At 47.2% G+C, this 20,043-nt stretch overlaps 1 protein-coding gene and 1 long non-coding RNA gene across 2 annotated transcripts in view; one reads left to right on the top strand and one right to left on the bottom strand.

The window, feature by feature from the left end:
• The window catches only part of LOC128650456 (uncharacterized), a 115,942-nt gene that overhangs the window by 94,818 nt on the left and 1,081 nt on the right, over window positions 1-20,043 (bottom strand). The window lies entirely within an intron of this gene.
• Window positions 12,938-20,043, top strand: part of MOGS (mannosyl-oligosaccharide glucosidase) — a 179,827-nt gene continuing 172,721 nt past the window's right edge. Inside the window, exon 1 of the mRNA XM_053704404.1 lies at window positions 12,938-13,010. The gene's annotated coding sequence lies outside the window, so the exon portion shown is untranslated. The remainder of the gene's footprint in view (window positions 13,011-20,043) is intronic.

Here is a 20,043-nt window from a genome sequence, read left to right as displayed (position 1 = left end):
CCGCACTAAGCGGCAATAACAATTTAATTTAGAGTTGTGTATGCAGTTACATCTGCAAGCAGCCTGCTACTCAAAATTACAGAGTGGGAATGTGGACTGCACCAAGCGGCAATGATAATTTAACTCAGTGTTGTGTATGCAATCACGTTTGCAAGCAACCTGCTACTCCAAACACGGAGTGTGAATGCGGACCGCACTAAGAGGCAATAACACTACAATTCAGTGAACAACAACACCCATTAGTAGCTCTGTCACCTTAATATACAATGCAAACGGGGAACTACACCCAGCAGCATTAATGTTAACAACAGCGTTTGCTGTACAAATTATAAAAGGCATTAGTAGTTGTATTACAGGCATACTAAGTGTAAATGTGAACTATATGTAACACCTGTAATAGTATCAACAGCAACATTGAAACACCAACAGCTAATATATTCTCTTAATTTAATTTGTGCAAACTATACTAAATGCAACATAACTAACTCCACTGTTTCCATTCCAACTACACCCTGTTCCAAATTATTATGCCAATGATATCTTTCTCATTTACCTAAATAATTGATGTAAACAACAGTCAGTATAATTCTCATGTTATCAACTATTAAGAGTACAATTCAAAATAAAAAACTTACAATGCACTGTTCCAAATTATTACGCACAGTAAGTTTCAAAACACTTTATAGGTTGTAAAGAACTGAAAATTATCATTTGTTGTGTTTGCAGCATATTTACTGAAATCAAAAGCTATTTCAATCAAACTTTGAACAACATTTTAACTTTTTAAACATTTTAACAGGTCATGTTACATTTTAACATAGGACCCCTTATTTGATAGCAGCTTCACAAGTCTTGCATCCATTGAACTTGTGAGTTTTTGGACAGTTTCTGCTTGAATTTGTTTGCAAGATGTCAGAATAGCCTCCCAGAGCTGCTGTTTGGATGTAAACTGCCTCCCACTCTCATAGATCTTTTGCTTGAGGAGGCTCCAAAGGTTTTCAATAGGATTAAGGTCAGGGGAGGATGGAGGCCATACCATGACTTTCTCTCCTTTTATCCCCATAGCAGCCATTGATGCAGAGGTATTCTTTGCAGCATGAGATGGTGCATTGTCATGCATGAAGATGATTTTATTACGGAAAGCATAGTTCTTCCTTCTGTACCAGGGAAGGAAGCGGTCAGTCAGGAACTCCACAAGTTTTGCAGAGGTCATCTTTACACCTTCGGGGACCCTAAAGGGGCTGACCAGCTCTCTTCCCATGATTCCGGCCCAAAACATGACTCCACCACCACCTTGCTGACATCGCAGCCTTGTTGGAACAGGGTGGCTGTCCACCAACCATCCACTACTCCATCAATCTGGACCATGCAGGGTTGCACGGCACTCATCAGTGAACAGGACTGTTTGAAAATTAGTCTTCATGTATTTTTCTGCCCAATGCAGCCAGTTCTGATTGTGAGCATTGGTTAGTGGTGGTCGAATGGAAGGTTTATGCACAGTTGCAAGACTCTGGAGGACTCTACACCTTGATGTCTGTGGGACTCCAGAGGCACCAGCAGCTTCAAATGTCTGTTTGCTGCTATGTAATGGTATTTTAGCAGCTGCTCTCTTGATCCAATGCATGGATCTGGCAGAAATCTTCCTCAATGTGCCTTTATCTGCACAAACCCGTCTGTGCTCTGAATCAGCCACAAATCTCTTTATAGTGCAATGATCACGCTTAAGTTTTCATGAAATATCTAATGTTTTCATACCTCGTGTAAGGCATTGAACTATTTCACTCTTTTCGGCAGCAGAGAGATCCTTTTTCTTCCCCATATTGCTTGAAAATGGTACTCTGCTTAATAATGTGGAACACCCTCCTTTAGTAGTTTTTCCTTTAATTGGGCTCACCTGGCAATCTAATTACCGCAGGTGTCTGAGATTGTTTTCAGTGATCAAAAGAGCCCTGAGACACAATGCCATCAATGAGTTAAAATGAAATAGAATTTGCATAATAATTTGGAACAGGGTGTAGATGTTATACCTATAAGGATCAGTGGTGAACAAACCATATTAAGTATAAGCAGTCTGTTAATCCATTTAAATAAGTTGATGCCAACTGTATACAGAGGCAATAACAATGTGTAACACGGACCACTAAGTAAACACAGAATCAGTGGTTACAATTACAACAGTAAACATAGCTATATATAATTATTGATTAATACTTGGGAGACATCCAGAGAGACTGTATAATCTCTACCACTATCAGTACAGAGATAGATATTGTACAAACATTATCAAAGTAACATGGTATTACGATTTATTAATACTCTCAAATGACCCTAACCCTAACCCTAATAAATGTCCTTGGACCACATTACCAAGTACATGTTGAAACTTTCTAAGTAACCCTGACAGAGTTACTTACTAAGTCATAACAAGTGGCACAATAAATAATTATCCAACCAATCCTATTGTCAAGCAATTCATAGCTTCAGACAATATATATAGCTAACGCAACAAGGTCATATTATATCAGACCATTGAATGGATATATCACCATTTACCCTCTGAAGCCCCTTGTTTATTTGCACTGATACTCACAACTATTCATCTATCATAATATTATACACAGTTACAATCAACACATTCCTTTGCCGCCCCACGGCCACATAAATACAACTATATGGGATTTAAAGTATTGCCGAATTACCAACATAAGAAATAATTTTTATTAAATCTTATTCTAAGACAGCAGTAATCCAAACATTATATTTATGTTTATTTCTTACTCTGAGAGGAGTTGAATATTATTGGCACTCATTACAGATGATAATGAAATACATTGCCAACATCAGCTAGCAATAAAGCTATTACATATTGGGTCACTAAATGTATCATTATCATAGTGGTAGGATAATGGTAGGAGTCCAATGAGAGATATGAGGTCATTCTCAGTGAATGACAATTAAGTGATCACAACTGATATTCCTCACTCTTAATGCAGAAATGATTAAACGTGAGTATACGTAAGACACACTCACTTTACCATATTCTGCACTAGACGCATACCATCTCTATACCATCCCTAAAACTACCTTTAACATATCAAAGGCTCACTTTACCATATTCTGCACTAGACGCATACCATTTCTATACCATCCCTAAAACTACCTTTAACATATCAAAGGCTCACTTTACCATATTCTGCACTAGATACCATCTCTATACCATCCCTAAAACTACCTTTAACATATCAAAGGCTCACTTTACCATATTCTGCACTAGATACCATCTCTATACCATCCCTAAAACTACCTTTAACATATCAAAGGCTCACTTTACCATATTCTGCACTAGATACCATCTCTATACCATCCCTAAAACTACCTTTAACATATCAAAGGCTCACTTTACCATATTCTGCACTAGACGCATACCATCTCTATACCATCCCTAAAACTACCTTTAACATATCAAAGGCTCACTTTACCATATTCTGCACTAGACGCATACCATCTCTATACCATCCCTAAAACTACCTTTAACATATCAAAGGCTCACTTTACCATATTCTGCACTAGACGCATACCATCTCTATACCATCCCTAAAACTACCTTTAACATATCAAAGGCTCACTTTACCATATTCTGCACTAGACGCATACCATCTCTATACCATCCCTAAAACTACCTTTAACATATCAAAGGCTCACTTTACCATATTCTGCACTAGACGCATACCATCTCTATACCATCCCTAAAACTACCTTTAACATATCAAAGGCTCACTTTACCATATTCTGCACTAGACGCATACCATCTCTATACCATCCCTAAAACTACCTTTAACATATCAAAGGCTCACTTTACCATATTCTGCACTAGACGCATACCATCTCTATACCATCCCTAAAACTACCTTTAACATATCAACGGCTCACTTTACCATATTCTGCACTAGACGCATACCATCTCTATACCATCCCTAAAACTACCTTTAACATATCAAAGGCTCACTTTACCATATTCTGCACTAGACGCATACCATCTCTATACCATCCCTAAAACTACCTTTAACATATCAAAGGCTCACTTTACCATATTCTGCACTAGACGCATACCATCTCTATACCATCCCTAAAACTACCTTTAACATATCAAAGGCTCACTTTACCATATTCTGCACTAGACGCATACCATCTCTATACCATCCCTAAAACTACCTTTAACATATCAAAGGCTCACTTTACCATATTCTGCACTAGACGCATACCATCTCTATACCATCCCTAAAACTACCTTTAACATATCAACGGCTCACTTTACCATATTCTGCACTAGACGCATACCATCTCTATACCATCCCTAAAACTACCTTTAACATATCAAAGGCTCACTTTACCATATTCTGCACTAGATACCATCTCTATACCATCCCTAAAACTACCTTTAGCATATCAAAGGCTCACTTTAAATTTAGGATGGGGCCTATAGTTCTGTAGTAGTTTTTAATTTTGATTCCTTTCAATATCTACTAATAAAAGTAAATTTTTAAATTCCCAATTTCTCACCTTTAGTCCAGGCATAGAGTGCTAGATGTGCAGTTTTTAGTGGGGGTCTTCTCCTCTTTGTGCCAAGTATATTACTTACTGCACAGCACCACTTTTCTATTAAATAATCACTAAGACATGAATACATATCGTGTCAGTTAATGTAAATATAGAAAAGCTTGCCGTGGTGGTGCCACTGTATTTGTGTTGTAGTTATCTAGTACTGAAAGCAGTCTTCATTACCATGCTTTATACGCACCTCTGAGATTCAGTTTTGTAAATATAGTAGCCTTTTGTAACCTTTCCACTAATTCAGGTATTATAGCGATTTTTTATAGTAATTTTATTCAATTGGCGGTAATCAATTATAGGAAGCAGTGAGTTTTGTTTATTTCGTACAAAAAAACATTCCAGCAGCAGCTGGAGATGTAGAGAGTCTGATGAAGCCTTTTGTAAGATTCTCTTCAATGTAGTTGTTAAGATGGAGTAGTTCTGGTTCCGAAAGTGGGTAAATATGTCCAAATGGTACCGTGGCTCCAGGTAGAAGATCAATAGGACAATCATAGGGTCTGTGCAGAGGTAAAGTCTCTGCTTCTTTTTTGCTAAAGACATCTTGGAATTCATCCTACTGGGGTGGAATTGCAGGAGTACTGAGCTGTAATACTATATTGTGTTGAAAACACGTGTTACAACAGTAGTTCGATTTAAATTCCAGATGCATATCACTCCAAGAAATAGTAGGTGAATGTAATTGCAACCACGGAATACCCAAAACAATCGGGAACAATGGTGAGGGTATAACCTCAAAAGAAACAATAAATTCGGTATGTCCTACATGTGTAGAGATTTCTATAGGTATAGTTTGGTGAGTAATAGGCCCTGAAGTAATAGAGGTTCCATCTATGACTCTTACAGTAATTGGGGTATGTTTTGCCATACGAGGTATTTTATTATTTAGGACAAAAGAGGAGTCAATAAGGTTACTGCATCTATTGAAGGATATACCTTACCAGAAGCAGGTTTCTTTAAGGGAGTATGACAATATAGCAATTGCAGGACATGATACAAACAGTCAGTAAGTAATGCCTTAGTATATCTTCTGTAAAAAGTTACCAGTGGTTTAAATAGGAGTACACAGTGAGTGCATACAGGAGATGAACAGCTGATAAGATGTGAGCACAGGCAAAAGAGAGAGACACCATCCAGGGTAAACAAGTAATGATATTACTTTGAGAGTTTGCACAAACAGTTTAGAGAACAATTTGTATTTGCACATAGATACTTTCAGCATGGAAATGGCATCTGAAGCATGATCAGAGGAATCACATTTAGAGAGCTATTCATTAACCAAGCAATGAGCAATGGTGCAGCTGCTATTTATTGATTGAGAGGTAGTGTGCAAAAGGTAAGCTGGGTTAAAGGGGCAGAGGAAAATATATGACATCTACTTCCTTTGCTAAGCCAGGACTATAAATCTGTCAGATAGTGCTCCTCGACTTCTTGGGGGCTAAGAGTTAGATAATCTTGACCCAAAAAGGTTGTCAGGCAAACAGATTGCCAAGAGAGGCACAGATGGTGAAGAATATAGCCACAAACAAGCTCTAAATCAGATCATTTGCACTGAGTAGTGGCCATCATGGAACACCGCCCACCGGAAGACTGCTTCATTGGATTTGTTACTTACCTTGCCAATTTCCTGTCAAACGTGCAGAAGCCCTTGAGAAGACTTCTGGACAAGGATGCAGTTTAGTACTGGCTTGCAGGACATAAAACGCGTGGTCACTAATAAACCTGTGTTGCAATATTACAAAGCCTGTCACTATTTAAAGCGTAAAAACTGGAACTGGATGTTGCCTACTCAAAGAAGGTAAACCTGTTGCATTTGCATCCAGGGCACTCACATCAACTGAACAAAATTATGCACAAATTGAAAAGAAACATCTAGAAACCCCTTCTATTCGCACCCAAACGCCTTATATATTCTGCAGCGCAAAAAACAAGGTTTAATATAAAAGGTTGCCTTTAGAAGAAACAAATGGGAAGAGGACCCTGCCAGGAGTTGCACTGTTGTAAATCAGCTCTCATGAAGCAGCTGGGCGTGTAGGCTACATGCTAAGGGGGTTCAAGGGGATAACTAAAGGAGAAGAGGGACTAAGATAAGAAAATGTTAGTGTATATTATATGCACCCCTAAACAGTAGAGTCTTTAAGGAGCGCTTGAAAGTGTGAAAACTAGAGGGGAGAGACTTATGGAGCGAGGCAGAGAGTTCTATAAAATAGGGGCCAGTTTGGAGGAGTCAGGTAGACAGGAATGTGAGGAGGTCATGAGCATAGCCCACTGCAATAAACATCCTAACCTATTAATACCTATACCGCCAAAAGCCCACCGCAATAATAAGGGTAGGAGAGAGGGAGTGCAATAGTTGTGAGGGGATGGGAACAAGGGGACAGGTAGTGAGGTGAGAGGAGGATATAAGGGTAGGAGAGAGGGAGGGGCAGTAAGTGTGAGGGGATGGGAACAAGTGGACAGGTAGTGAGGTGAGAGGAGAATATAAGGGTAGGAGAGAGAGGGAAGGCAGTAGGTGTGAGGGGATGGGAACAAGGGGCAGGTAGTGCGGAGGTTATAAGGGTAGGAGAGAGAGGGAGGGCAGTAGGTGTGAGGGGATGGGAACAAGGGGCAGGTAGTGAGGTGAGAGGAGGATATGAGAGAGAGAGAGAGAGAGAGGGAAGGCAGTAGGTGTGAGGGGATGGGAACAAGGGGACAGGTAGTGAGGTGAGAGGAGGATATAAGGGTAGGAGAGAGAGGGAGGGCAGTAGGTGTGAGGGGATGGAAACAAGGGGACAGGTAGTGAGGTGAGAGGAGTATATAGGGGTAGGAGAGAGAGGGAAGGCAGTAGGTGTGAGGGGATGGGAACAAGGGGCAGGTAGTGAGGTGAGAGGAGGTTATAAGGGTAGGAGAGAGAGGGAGGGCAGTAGGTGTGAGGGGATGGGAACAAGGGGCAGGTAGTGAGGTGAGAGGAGGTTATAAGGGTAGGAGAGAGAGGGAGGGCAGTAGGTGTGAGGGGATGGGAACAAGGGGCAGGTAGTGAGGTGAGAGGAGGTTATAAGGGTAGGAGAGAGAGGGAGGACAGTAGGTGTGAGGGGATGGGAACAAGGGGCAGGTAGTGAGGTGAGAGGAGGTTATAAGGGTAGGAGAGAGAGGGAGGGCAGTAGGTGTGAGGGGATGGGAACAAGGGGCAGGTAGTGAGGTGAGAGGAGGTTAGAAGGGTAGGAGAGAGAGGGAGGGCAGTAGGTGTGAGGGGATGGGAACAAGGGGCAGGTAGTGAGGTGAGAGGAGGTTATAAGGGTAGGAGAGAGAGGGAGGGCAGTAGGTGTGAGGGGGTGGGAACAAGGGGCAGGTAGTGAGGTGAGAGGAGGTTATAAGGGTAGGAGAGAGAGGGAGGGCAGTAGGTGTGAGGGGATGGGAACAAGGGGCAGGTAGTGAGGTGAGAGGAGGTTATAAGGGTAGGAGAGAGAGGGAGGGCAGTAGGTGTGAGGGGATGGGAACAAGGGGCAGGTAGTGAGGTGAGAGGAGGATGAGAGAGAGAGAGAGAGAGAGAGAGAGAGAAAAGTAGGTGTAAGGGGATGGGAACAAGGGACAGGTAGTTAGGTGAGAGGAGGTTATAAGGGTAGGAGAGAGGGAGGGCAATAGTTGTGAGGGGATGGAAACAGGTAGTGAGGTGAGAGGACGAAATAAGGGTAGGAGAGAGGGCAGTAGGTGTGAGGGGATGGGAACAAGGGGGCAGGTAGTGAGGTGAGAGGAGGATATAAGAGTAGGAGAGAGGGAGGGCAGTAGGTGTGAGGGGATGGGAACAAGGGGGCAGGTAGTGAGGTGAGAGGAGGATATAAGAGTAGGAAAGAGGGGGCAGTAGGTGTGAGGGGATGGGAACAAGAAGGCAGGTAGTGAGGTGAGAGGAGTATATAATGGTAGGAGAGAGAGAGAGGGCAGTAGGTGTGAGGGGATGGGAACAAGGGGACACTAAGTGAGGTGAGAGGAGGATATAATGGTAGGAGAGAGAGAGAGAGGGCAGTAGGTGTGAGGGGATGGGAACAAGGGGGCAGGTAGTGAGGTGAGAGGAGGATATAATGGTAGGAGAGAGAGAGAGGGCAGTAGGTGTGAGGGGATGGGAACAAGGGGGCAGGTAGTGAGGTGAGAGGAGGATATAATGGTAGGAGAGAGAGAGAGAGAGGGCAGTAGGTGTGAGGAGATGGGAACAAGGGGACAGGTAGTGAGGTGAGAGGAGGATAAAAGGGTAGGAGAGAGAGAGAGAGGGCAGTAGGTGTGAGGAGATGGGAACAAGGGGACAGGTAGTGAGAGGAGGATATAAGGGTAGGAGAGAGAGAGAGAGAAAGAGAGAGAGAGAGGGCAGTAGGTGTGAGGGGATGGGAACAAGGGGGCAGGTAGTGAGGAAAGAGGAGGATATAAGGGTAGGAGAGAGAGAGAGGGCAGTAGGTGTGAGGAGATGGGAACAAGTGGACAGGTAGTGAGGTGAGAGGAGGATATAAGGATAGGAGAGAGAGAGGGCAGTAGGTGTGAGGGGATGGGAACAAGGGGCAGGTAGTGAGGTGAGAGGAGGTTATAAGGATAGGAGAGAGGGAGGGCAGTACGTGTGAGGGGATGGGAACAAGGGGCAGGTAGTGAGGTGAGAGGAGGATATAAGGGTAGGAGAGAGAGAGGGCAGTAAGTGTGAGGGGATGGGAACAAGGGGCAGGTAGTGAGGTGAGAGGAGGTTATAAGGGTAGGAGAGAGGGAGGGCAGTACTTGTGAGGGGATGGGAACAAGGGGCAGGTAGTGAGGTGAGAGGTTATAAGGGTAGGAGAGAGGGAAGGCAGTAGGTGTGAGGGGATGGGAACAAGGGGCAGGTAGTGAGGTGAGAGGAGGTTATAAGGGTAGGAGAGAGGGAGGGCAGTAGGTGTGAGGGGATGGGAACAAGGGGACAGGTAGTGAGGTGAGAGGAGGATACAAGGGTAGGAAACAGAGAGGGCAGTACGTGTGAGGGGATGGGAACAAGGGGACAGGTAGTGAGGTGAGAGGAGGATATAAGGGTAAGAGAGAGGGAGGGCAGTAGGTGTGAGGGGATGGGAACAAGGGGCAGGAAGTGAGGTGAGAGGATATAATGGTAGGAGAGAGAGAGGGCAGTAGGTGTGAGGGGATGGGAACAAGGGGGCAGGTAGTGAGGTGAGAGGAGGATATAATGGTAGGAGAGAGAGAGAGGGCAGTAGGTGTGAGGAGATGGGAACAAGGGGACAGGTAGTGAGGTGAGAGGAGGATATAAGGGTAGGAGAGAGAGAGAGAGAGGGCAGTAGGTGTGAGGAGATGGGAACAAGGGGACAGGTAGTGAGGTGAGAGGAGGATATAAGGGTAGGAGAGAGAGAGAGAGAGAGAGAGAGAGAGAGAGAGAGAGAGAGAGAGAGAAAGAGAGAGGGCAGTAGGTGTGAGGGGATGGGAACAAGGGGGCAGGTAGTGAGGAGAGAGGAGGATATAAGGGTAGGAGAGAGAGAGAGAGAGGGCAGTAGGTGTGAGGAGATGGGAACAAGTGGACAGGTAGTGAGGTGAGAGGATATAAGGGTAGGAGAGAGAGAGGGCAGTAGGTGTGAGGGGATGGGAACAAGGGGCAGGTAGTGAGGTGAGAGGAGGTTATAAGGATAGGAGAGAGGGAGGGCAGTAGGTGTGAGGGGATGGGAACAAGGGGCAGGTAGTGAGGTGAGAGGAGGATATAAGGGTAGGAGAGAGAGAGGGCAGTAGGTGTGAGGGGATGGGAACAAGGGGCAGGTAGTGAGGTGAGAGGAGGTTATAAGGGTAGGAGAGAGGGAGGGCAGTACGTGTGAGGGGATGGGAACAAGGGGGCAGGTAGTGAGGTGAGGTTATAAGGGTAGGAGAGAGGGAGGGCAGTAGGTGTGAGGGGGTGGGAACAAGGGGGCAGGTAGTGAGGTGAGAGAGAGATAGATGTGAGGGGATGGGAACAAGGGACAGGTAGTGAGGTGAGAGGAGGATATAAGAGTAGGAGAGAGGGAGGGCAGTAGGTGTGAGGGGATGGGAACAAGGGGGCAGGTAGTGAGGTGAGAGGAGGATATAAGGGTAGGAGAGAGGGAGGGCAGTAGGTGTGAGGGGATGGGAACAAGGGCAGGTAGTGAGGTGAGAGGAGGATATAAGGGTAGGAGAGAGAGGGAGGGGGACAATGGGAGAGGTAGTGAGGTGAGAGGAGGATATAAGAGTAGGAGAGAGAAGGAGGGCAGTAGGTGTGAGGGGATGGGAACAAGGGCAGGTAGTGAGGTGAGAGGAGGATATAAGGGTAGGAGAGAGAGGGAGGGCAGTAGGTGTGAGGGGATGGGAACAATGGGAGAGGTAGTGAGGTGAGAGGAGGATATAAGAGTAGGAGAGAGAAGGAGGGCAGTAGGTGTGAGGGGATGGGAACAAGGGCAGGTAGTGAGGTGAGAGGAGGATATAAGGGTAGGAGAGAGAGGGAGGGCAGTAGGTGTGAGGGGATGGGAACAATGGGAGAGGTAGTGAGGTGAGAGGAGGATATAAGAGTAGGAGAGAGAAGGAGGGCAGTAGGTGTGAGGGGATGGGAACAAGGGCAGGTAGTGAGGTGAGAGGAGGATATAAGGGTAGGAGAGAGAGGGAGGGCAGTAGGTGTGAGGGGATGGGAACAATGGGAGAGGTAGTGAGGTGAGAGGAGGATATAAGAGTAGGAGAGAGAAGGAGGGCAGTAGGTGTGAGGGGATGGGAACAAGGGCAGGTAGTGAGGTGAGAGGAGGATATAAGGGTAGGAGAGAGAAGGAGGGCAGTAGGTGTGAGGGGATGGGAACAAGGGCAGGTAGTGAGGTGAGAGGAGGATATAAGGGTAGGAGAGAGAGGGAGGGCAGTAGGTGTGAGGGGATGGGAACAAGGGCAGGTAGTGAGGTGAGAGGAGGATATAAGGGTAGGAGAGAGAGGGAGGGCAGTAGGTGTGAGGGGATGGGAACAATGGGACAGGTAGTGAGGTGAGAGGAGGATATAAGAGTAGGAGAGAGAGGGAGGGCAGTAGGTGTGAGGGGATGGGAACAATGGGACAGGTAGTGAGGTGAGAGGAGGATATAAGAGTAGGAGAGAGAAGGAGGGCAGTAGGTGTGAGGGGATGGGAACAAGGGCAGGTAGTGAGGTGAGAGGAGGATATAAGGGTAGGAGAGAGAGGGAGGGCAGTAGGTGTGAGGGGATGGGAACAAGGGCAGGTAGTGAGGTGAGAGGAGGATATAAGGGTAGGAGAGAGAGGGAGGGCAGTAGGTGTGAGGGGATGGGAACAATGGGACAGGTAGTGAGGTGAGAGGAGGATATAAGAGTAGGAGAGAGAGGGAGGGCAGTAGGTGTGAGGGGATGGGAGCAAGGGGACAGGTAGTGAGGTGAGAGGAGGATATAAGAGTAGGAGAGAGAGGGAGGGCAGTAGGTGTGAGGGGATGGGAACAAGGGGCAGGTAGTGAGGTGAGAGGAGGATATAAGGGTAGGAGAGAGAGGGAGGGCAGTAGGTGTGAGGGGATGGGAACAAGGGGCAGGTAGTGAGGTGAGAGGAGGATATAAAAGTAGGAGAGAGAGGGAGGGCAGTAGGTGTGAGGGGATGGGAACAATGGGACAGGTAGTGAGGTGAGAGGAGGATATAAGGGTAGGAGCCTCATCAGTGGTAGGGGCAAAAGAGCACTCACACTGTGCCCTTCCCCCTGCCTGAAACTTACACTGTGCCCTCCCCTTACCGTAACTATCACTCACACATTGCCCTCACCTCACCCTGCCTATCACTTACACAGTGCCCTCCCCTCACCCTGCTTGTCACTCACAGATTGTCCTCTCCTCCCCCTGCTTGTCACTCAGACATTGTCCTCTCCTCCCCCTACTTGTCACTCACACATTGCCCTCCTCTCCTCCTGTTTGTAACTCATACATTGTCATCTCCGCCCCCAGCTTGTCACTCACACATTGCTCTCCCCTCACCCTACCTTTCACGTAGTACACAGTGCCTTCCCCCTACCTGTCAATCACACAATGCCCTCCCATCACTCGCCTGTCAATCATATAGTGCCCTCCCCCTGCCTTTCACTCACACATTACCCCGCCCCTGACTCACCGATTGCCCCGCCCCTCATTTACACTTTGCCCCGCTCCTCACTATGCCTGTCACTCACACATTGTCCCGCCCCTGACCTCACACATTGCCCCGCCCCTCGGCTATGTCATATCCTGCTACTCGGTGAGGGCGAGTTATTTTTATAGGTGTCAGTTTAGCGCTGAACAGAAATAACTGTTCCCGCCTCTTGTAGGCCACGCCCAAACTCATCTTCAAATGTGTTCCCGCCCACTACAGTCCCGCCCCGCGCATGCGCACAGGGAGCTTCAATCGTCTGTCCCTTATACCTCAGTCTTATGCGCGAGATTTAATCCGGTGACGAGAAACGGCCTGTAAGGTGACGTGTGACACTGTGTAATGCTGTGTGACAGCTCAGGGAAACTGTGTGATAGTGTGTGACAGCTCAGTGACATTGGGGGACACTGTGTGATAGTGTGTGACACCTTAGGGACACTGTGTGTTAGTGTGTGACAGCTCAGTGACACTGGGGGACTTAGTGTGATAGTGTGTGACACTGTGTGATAGTGTGTGACAGCTCAGTGACACCGGGTGATAGTGTGTGACAGCTCAGTGACACTGGGGGACACTGTGTGACAGCTCAGTGACACGGGGGGACACTGTGTGATAGTGTGTGACAGCTCAGGGAAACTGTGTGATAGTGTGTGACAGCTCAGTGACACTGGGGGACACTGTGTGATAGTGTGTGACAGCTCAGTGACACTGGGGGACACTGTGTGATAGTGTGTGACAGCTCAGTGACACTGGGGGACACTGTGTGATAGTGTATGACACTGGGGGACACTGTGTGATAGTGTGTGACACCTTAGGGACACTGTGTGTTAGTGTGTGACAGCTCAGTGACACCGGGTGATAGTGTGTGACAGCTCAGTGACACTGGGGGACACTGTATGATAGTGTGTGACAGCTCAGTGACACTGGGGGACACTGTGTGATAGTGTGTGACACCGTGTGATAGTGTGTGACAGCTCAGTGACACTGGGGGACTTAGTGTGATAGTGTGTGACACTGTGTGATAGTGTGTGACAGCTCAGTGACACCGGGTGATAGTGTGTGACAGCTCAGTGACACTGGGGGACACTGTGTGATAGTGTGTGACAGCTTAGGGACACTGTGTGTTAGTGTGTGACAGCTCAGTGACACTGGGGGACACTGTGTGATAGTGTGTGACAGCTCAGTGACACTGGGGGACACTGTGTGATAGTGTGTGACACTGGGGGACACTGTGTGATAGTGTGTGACACTGGGGGACACTGTGTGATAGTGTGTGACAGCTCAGTGACACTGGGGGACACTGTGTGATAGTGTGTGACAGCTTAGGGACACTGTGTGTTAGTGTGTGACAGCTCAGTGACACTGGGGGACTTAGTGTGATAGTGTGTGACACTGTGTGATAGTGTGTGACAGCTCAGTGACACCGGGTGATAGTGTGTGACAGCTCAGTGACACTGGGGGACTTAGTGTGATAGTTTGTGACACTGTGTGATAGTGTGTGACAGCTCAGTGACACCGGGTAATAGTGTGTGACAGCTCAGTGACACTGGGGGACACTGTGTGATAGTGTGTGACAGCTCAGTGACACTGGGGGACACTGTGTGATAGTGTGTGACACCGTGTGATAGTGTGTGACAGCTCAGTGACACTGGGGGACACTGTGTGATAGTGTGTGACAGCTTAGGGACACTGTGTGTTAGTGTGTGACAGCTCAGTGACACTGGGGGACACTGTGTGATAGTGTGTGACAGCTTAGGGACACTGTGTGTTAGTGTGTGACAGCTCAGTGACACTGGGGGACTTAGTGTGATAGTGTGTTACACCGTGTGATAGTGTGTGACAGCTCAGTGACACTGGGGGACACTGTGTGATAGTGTGTGACAGCTTAGGGACACTGTGTGTTAGTGTGTGACAGCTCAGTGACACCGGGTGATAGTGTGTGACAGCTCAGTGACACTGGGGGACACTGTGTGATAGTGTGTGACAGCTTAGGGACACTGTGTGTTAGTGTGTGACAGCTCAGTGACACTGGGGGACTTAGTGTGATAGTGTGTGACACCGTGTGATAGTGTGTGACAGCTCAGTGACACCGGGTGATAGTGTGTGACAGCTCAGTGACACTGGGGGACACTGTGTGATAGTGTGTGACAGCTTAGGGACACTGTGTGTTAGTGTGTGACAGCTCAGTGACACTGGGGGACTTAGTGTGATAGTGTGTGACACCGTGTGATAGCGTGTGACAGCTCAGTGACACCGGGTGATAGTGTGTGACAGCTCAGTGACACTGGGGGACACTGTGTGATAGTGTGTGACAGCTTAGGGACACTGTGTGTTAGTGTGTGACAGCTCAGTGACACTGGGGGACACTGTGTGATAGTGTGTGACACCGTGTGATAGTGTGTGACAGCTCAGTGACACTGGGGGACACTGTGTGATAGTGTGTGACAGCTTAGGGACACTGTGTGTTAGTGTGTGACAGCTCAGTGACACTGGGGGACTTAGTGTGATAGTGTGTGACACTGTGTGATAGTGTGTGACAGCTCAGTGACACTGGGGGACACTGTGTGATAGTGTGTGACAGCTCAGTGACACCGGGTGATAGTGTGTGACAGCTCAGTGACACTGGGGGACACTGTGTGATAGTGTGTGACAGCTTAGGGACACTGTGTGTTAGTGTGTGACAGCTCAGTGACACTGGGGGACACTGTGTGATAGTGTGTGACAGCTTAGGGACACTGTGTGTTAGTGTGTGACAGCTTAGGGACACTGTGTGTTAGTGTGTGACAGATCAGTGACACTGGGGGACACTGTGTGATAGTGTGTGACAGCTCAGTGACACTGGGGGACACTGTGTGATAGTGTGTGACACCGGGGGACACTGTGTGATAGTGTGTGACACCGGGGGACACTGTGTGATAGTGTGTGACACCGGGGGACACTGTGTAATAGTGTGTCACAGCTCAGTGACACTGGGGGACACTGTGTGATAGTGTGTGACACTGGGGGACACTGTGTGATAGTGTGTGACAGCTCAGTGACACTGTGTGATAGTGTGTGACACCGGGGGACACTGTGTGATAGTGTGACACCGGGGGACACTGTGTGATAGTGTGTGACAGCTCAGTGACACTGGGGGACACTGTGTGATAGTGTGTGACAGCTCAGTGACACTGGAGGACACTGTGTGATAGTGTGTGACAGCTCAGTGACACTGTGTGATAGTGTGTGACACCGGGGGACACTGTGTGATAGTGTGTGACACCGGGGGACACTGTGTAATACTGTGTGACAGCTCAGTGACACTGGGGGACACTGTGTGATAGTGTGTGACAGCTCAGTAACACTGGGGGACACGGTGTGATAGTGTGTGACAGCTCAGTAACACTGGGGGACACTGTGTGATAGTGTGTGACACTGGGGGACACTGTGTGATAGTGTGTGACACTGGGGGACACTGTGTGATAGTGTGTGACACTGGGGGACACTGTGTGATAGTGTGTGACAGCTCAGTGACACTGGGGGACACTGTGTGATAGTGTGTGACACTGGGGGACACTGTGTGATAGTGTGTGACAGCTCAGTGACACTGGGGGACACTGTGTGATAGTGTGTGACACTGGGGGACACTGTGTGATAGTGTGTGACACCGGGGGACACTGTGTGATAGTGTGACACCGGGGGACACTGTGTGATAGTGTGTGACACCGGGGGACACTGTGTGATAGTGTGTGACAGCTCAGTGACACTGGGGGACACTGTGTGATAGTGTGTGACTCTGGGGGACACTGTGTGATAGTGTGTGACAGCTCAGTGACACTGGGGGACACTGTGTGATAGTGTGTGACAGCTCAGTGACAACGGTGACAATGTGTGATAGTGTGTGACAGCTCAGTGACACTGGAGGACACTGTGTGATAGTGTGTGACAGCTCAGTGACACTGTGTGATAGTGTGTGACACCGGGGGACACTGTGTGATAGTGTGTGACACCGGGGGACACTGTGTAATACTGTGTGACAGCTCAGTGACACTGGGGGACACTGTGTGATAGTGTGTGACAGCTCAGTAACACTGGGGGACACGGTGTGATAGTGTGTGACAGCTCAGTAACACTGGGGGACACTGTGTGATAGTGTGTGACACTGGGGGACACTGTGTGATAGTGTGTGACACTGGGGGACACTGTGTGATAGTGTGTGACACGGGGGGACACTGTGTGATAGTGTGTGACAGCTCAGTGACACTGGGGGACACTGTGTGATAGTGTGTGACAGCTCAGTGACACTGGGGGACACTGTGTGATAGTGTGTGACAGCTCAGTGACACTGGGGGACACTGTGTGATAGTGTGTGACAGCTCAGTGACACTGGGGGACACTGTGTGATAGTGTGTGACAGCTCAGTGACACTGTGTGATAGTGTGTGACAGCTCAGTGATAGTGTGTGACAGCTCAGTGACACTGGGGGACACTGTGTGATAGTGTGTGACAGCTCAGTGACACTGGGGGACACTGTGTGATAGTGTGTGACAGCTCAGTAACACTGGGGGACACGGTGTGATAGTGTGTGACAGCTCAGTAACACTGGGGGACACTGTGTGATAGTGTGTGACACTGGGGGACACTGTGTGATAGTGTGTGACACTGGGGGACACTGTGTGATAGTGTGTGACAGCTCAGTGACACTGGGGGACACTGTGTGATAGTGTGTGACAGCTCAGTGACACTGGGGGACACTGTGTGATAGTGTGTGACAGCTCAGTGACACTGGGGGACACTGTGTGATAGTGTGTGACAGCTCAGTGACACTGGGGGACACTGTGTGATAGTGTGTGACAGCTCAGTGACACTGGGGGACACTGTGTGATAGTGTGTGACAGCTCAGTGACACTGGGGGACACTGTGTGATAGTGTGTGACAGCTCAGTGACACTGTGTGATAGTGTGTGACAGCTCAGTGACACTGGGGGACACTGTGTGATAGTGTGTGACAGCTCAGTGACACTGGGGGACACTGTGTGATAGTGTGTGACAGCTCAGTGACACTGGGGGACACTGTGTGATAGTGTGTGACAGCTCAGTGACACTGGGGGACACTGTTTGATAGTGTGTGACAGCTCAGTGACACTGGGGGACACTGTGTGATAGTGTGTGACAGCTCAGTGATAGTGTGTGACAGCTCAGTGACACTGGGGGACACTGTGTAATAGTGTGTGACAGCTCAGTGACACTGGGGGACACTGTGTGATAGTGTGTGACAGCTCAGTGACACTGGGGGATACTGTGTGATAGTGTGTGACAGCTCAGTAACACTGGGGGACACTGTGTGATAGTGTGTGACAGCTCAGTGACACTGGGGGACACTGTGTGATAGTGTGTGACAGCTCAGTAACACTGGGGGACACTGTGTGATAGTGTGTGACACTGGGGACACTGTGTGATAGTGTGTGACAGCTCAGTGACACTGGGGGACACTGTGTGATAGTGTGTGACATCTCAGTAACACTGGGGGACACTGTGTGATAGTGTGTGACACTGGGGGACACTGTGTGATAGTGTGTGACACTGGGGGACACTGTGTGATAGTGTGTGACACCGGGGGACACTGTGTGATAGTGTGTGACACCGGGGGACACTGTGTGATAGTGTGTGACACCGGGGGACACTGTGTGATAGTGTGTGACACCGGGGGACACTGTGTGATAGTGTGTGACACCGGGGGACACTGTGTGATAGTGTGACACCGGGGGACACTGTGTATTAGTGTGTCACAGCTCAGTGACACTGGGGGACACTGTGTGATAGTGTGTGACACCGGGGGACACTGTGTAATAGTGTGTCACAGCTCAGTGACACTGGGGGACACTGTGTGATAGTGTGTGACACTGGGGGACACTGTGTGATAGTGTGTGACAGCTCAGTGACAGTGGGTTACCTTGTGTGAGACTGTGTGATATTGTTTAACTGTGTGTGACAGCTTAGTGACACCGTGGGGAACTGTGTGATATTGTGTGACAGTGCACGTATGTCCAAGATATAGCACAGCAGTAAGGGTCTATATGATGCTCGTGAAAACCAGGGTCTCTGCCTACGTCTCCAAAGCAATGGTAATTCACAGAAGCGCTTATACGGATACAACTAAAGAATAGCTGTGAAAAAGTTTACACTTGAAGCACTCTGTTCTCACCTAAATTTTATAGATTGCCGAGGGTGGTATAGTACCACTATAGAATTAAAAATTAAACTTTATTGAATATACTTTAAAAATGGGTGCTTTAAAATCAACTAGGGTATTAGGGTTACTTCTTGTGTAATACAATGGTATTGGATATTAAGAGGGTTAGTCTGTTGCAGGGTTTACATAAATTATGATATCAAGGGTCCTATAATAGTTAGTGCCTCTGGGCACGGTTGTGCTACTCAGGATAGAATATGGGGTTTATACCTTATTATCCCACAATTAGGTGTAAATGCTTGGTGCAAACAATAACAATATTAATATTACCACATATCTACTTATGTAGGAATTAGTATGGTTATAAAAATAGTTGCTATGACAGCTTTTGTATTCACCTTGTTGCAGCGTTGTGCAATAAGGCTTTATAATGCCTACAGTGGCTGTTTATGTTATATTCCTACTACGAGTGCCCTCATAGATGGGATGATGTAAATAAGCGTCCAACTGTACGTGGTTATTGAGTTGCCAGATCTCAGTAAAAATTGTTATTACTATAGACCTATTGGATGCATTATATATGTTATAGTAATAGACCGTGCATTATTTATCCTGCTACAACACTTGCCAAACTGGGATGATAGTATACTGTGCTGTTGCTAAATTGTAACGTTCAAGTTACTGGTTTCAGTGTTATCTGCTTCGTTTCTACTGGGAGCAAATGCTAATAGTGTGTTTGTGGTTCCCACCTACAGTTAGTTACACTAGTAAATATGGGGTATCTATTCAACAATACTGATAACATGTACCCCTTTTGTAATACAAATAATCTAATAGTAGGCTTGGAAGCATAACCTGCGCAAGTTTGCCGCAGATTTATTATTTAGAGGTTAAAACATATTAGACCAGTTTATATTAAACTTAACGTTTCTAATATTGTTGTGCCAAGTGCGGTAACTGTTGTAACTCTTACGTCAATTAATATATAGGGTCAGTATTTACAACGGCTTGCACCTCCATGTTGTATAAATATATATTAGCCTGATTGCACGACCTCCGGTCAGTGCCTGTTGTAGTATCGTAAGCCCAAAACGACTAGCCACTAATCTGAGAATACAGTGTATGTCAGCTCAGATATCAATTTGTTAACCGTAATAACCGCTAGATAGCTAAAATTGAAGGGTCCC

This window comes from Bombina bombina, chromosome 2, assembly GCF_027579735.1.
Source record: "Bombina bombina isolate aBomBom1 chromosome 2, aBomBom1.pri, whole genome shotgun sequence".
NCBI lineage: Eukaryota > Metazoa > Chordata > Amphibia > Anura > Bombinatoridae > Bombina > Bombina bombina.
This window is presented reverse-complemented; position numbering and strand designations above follow the sequence as displayed.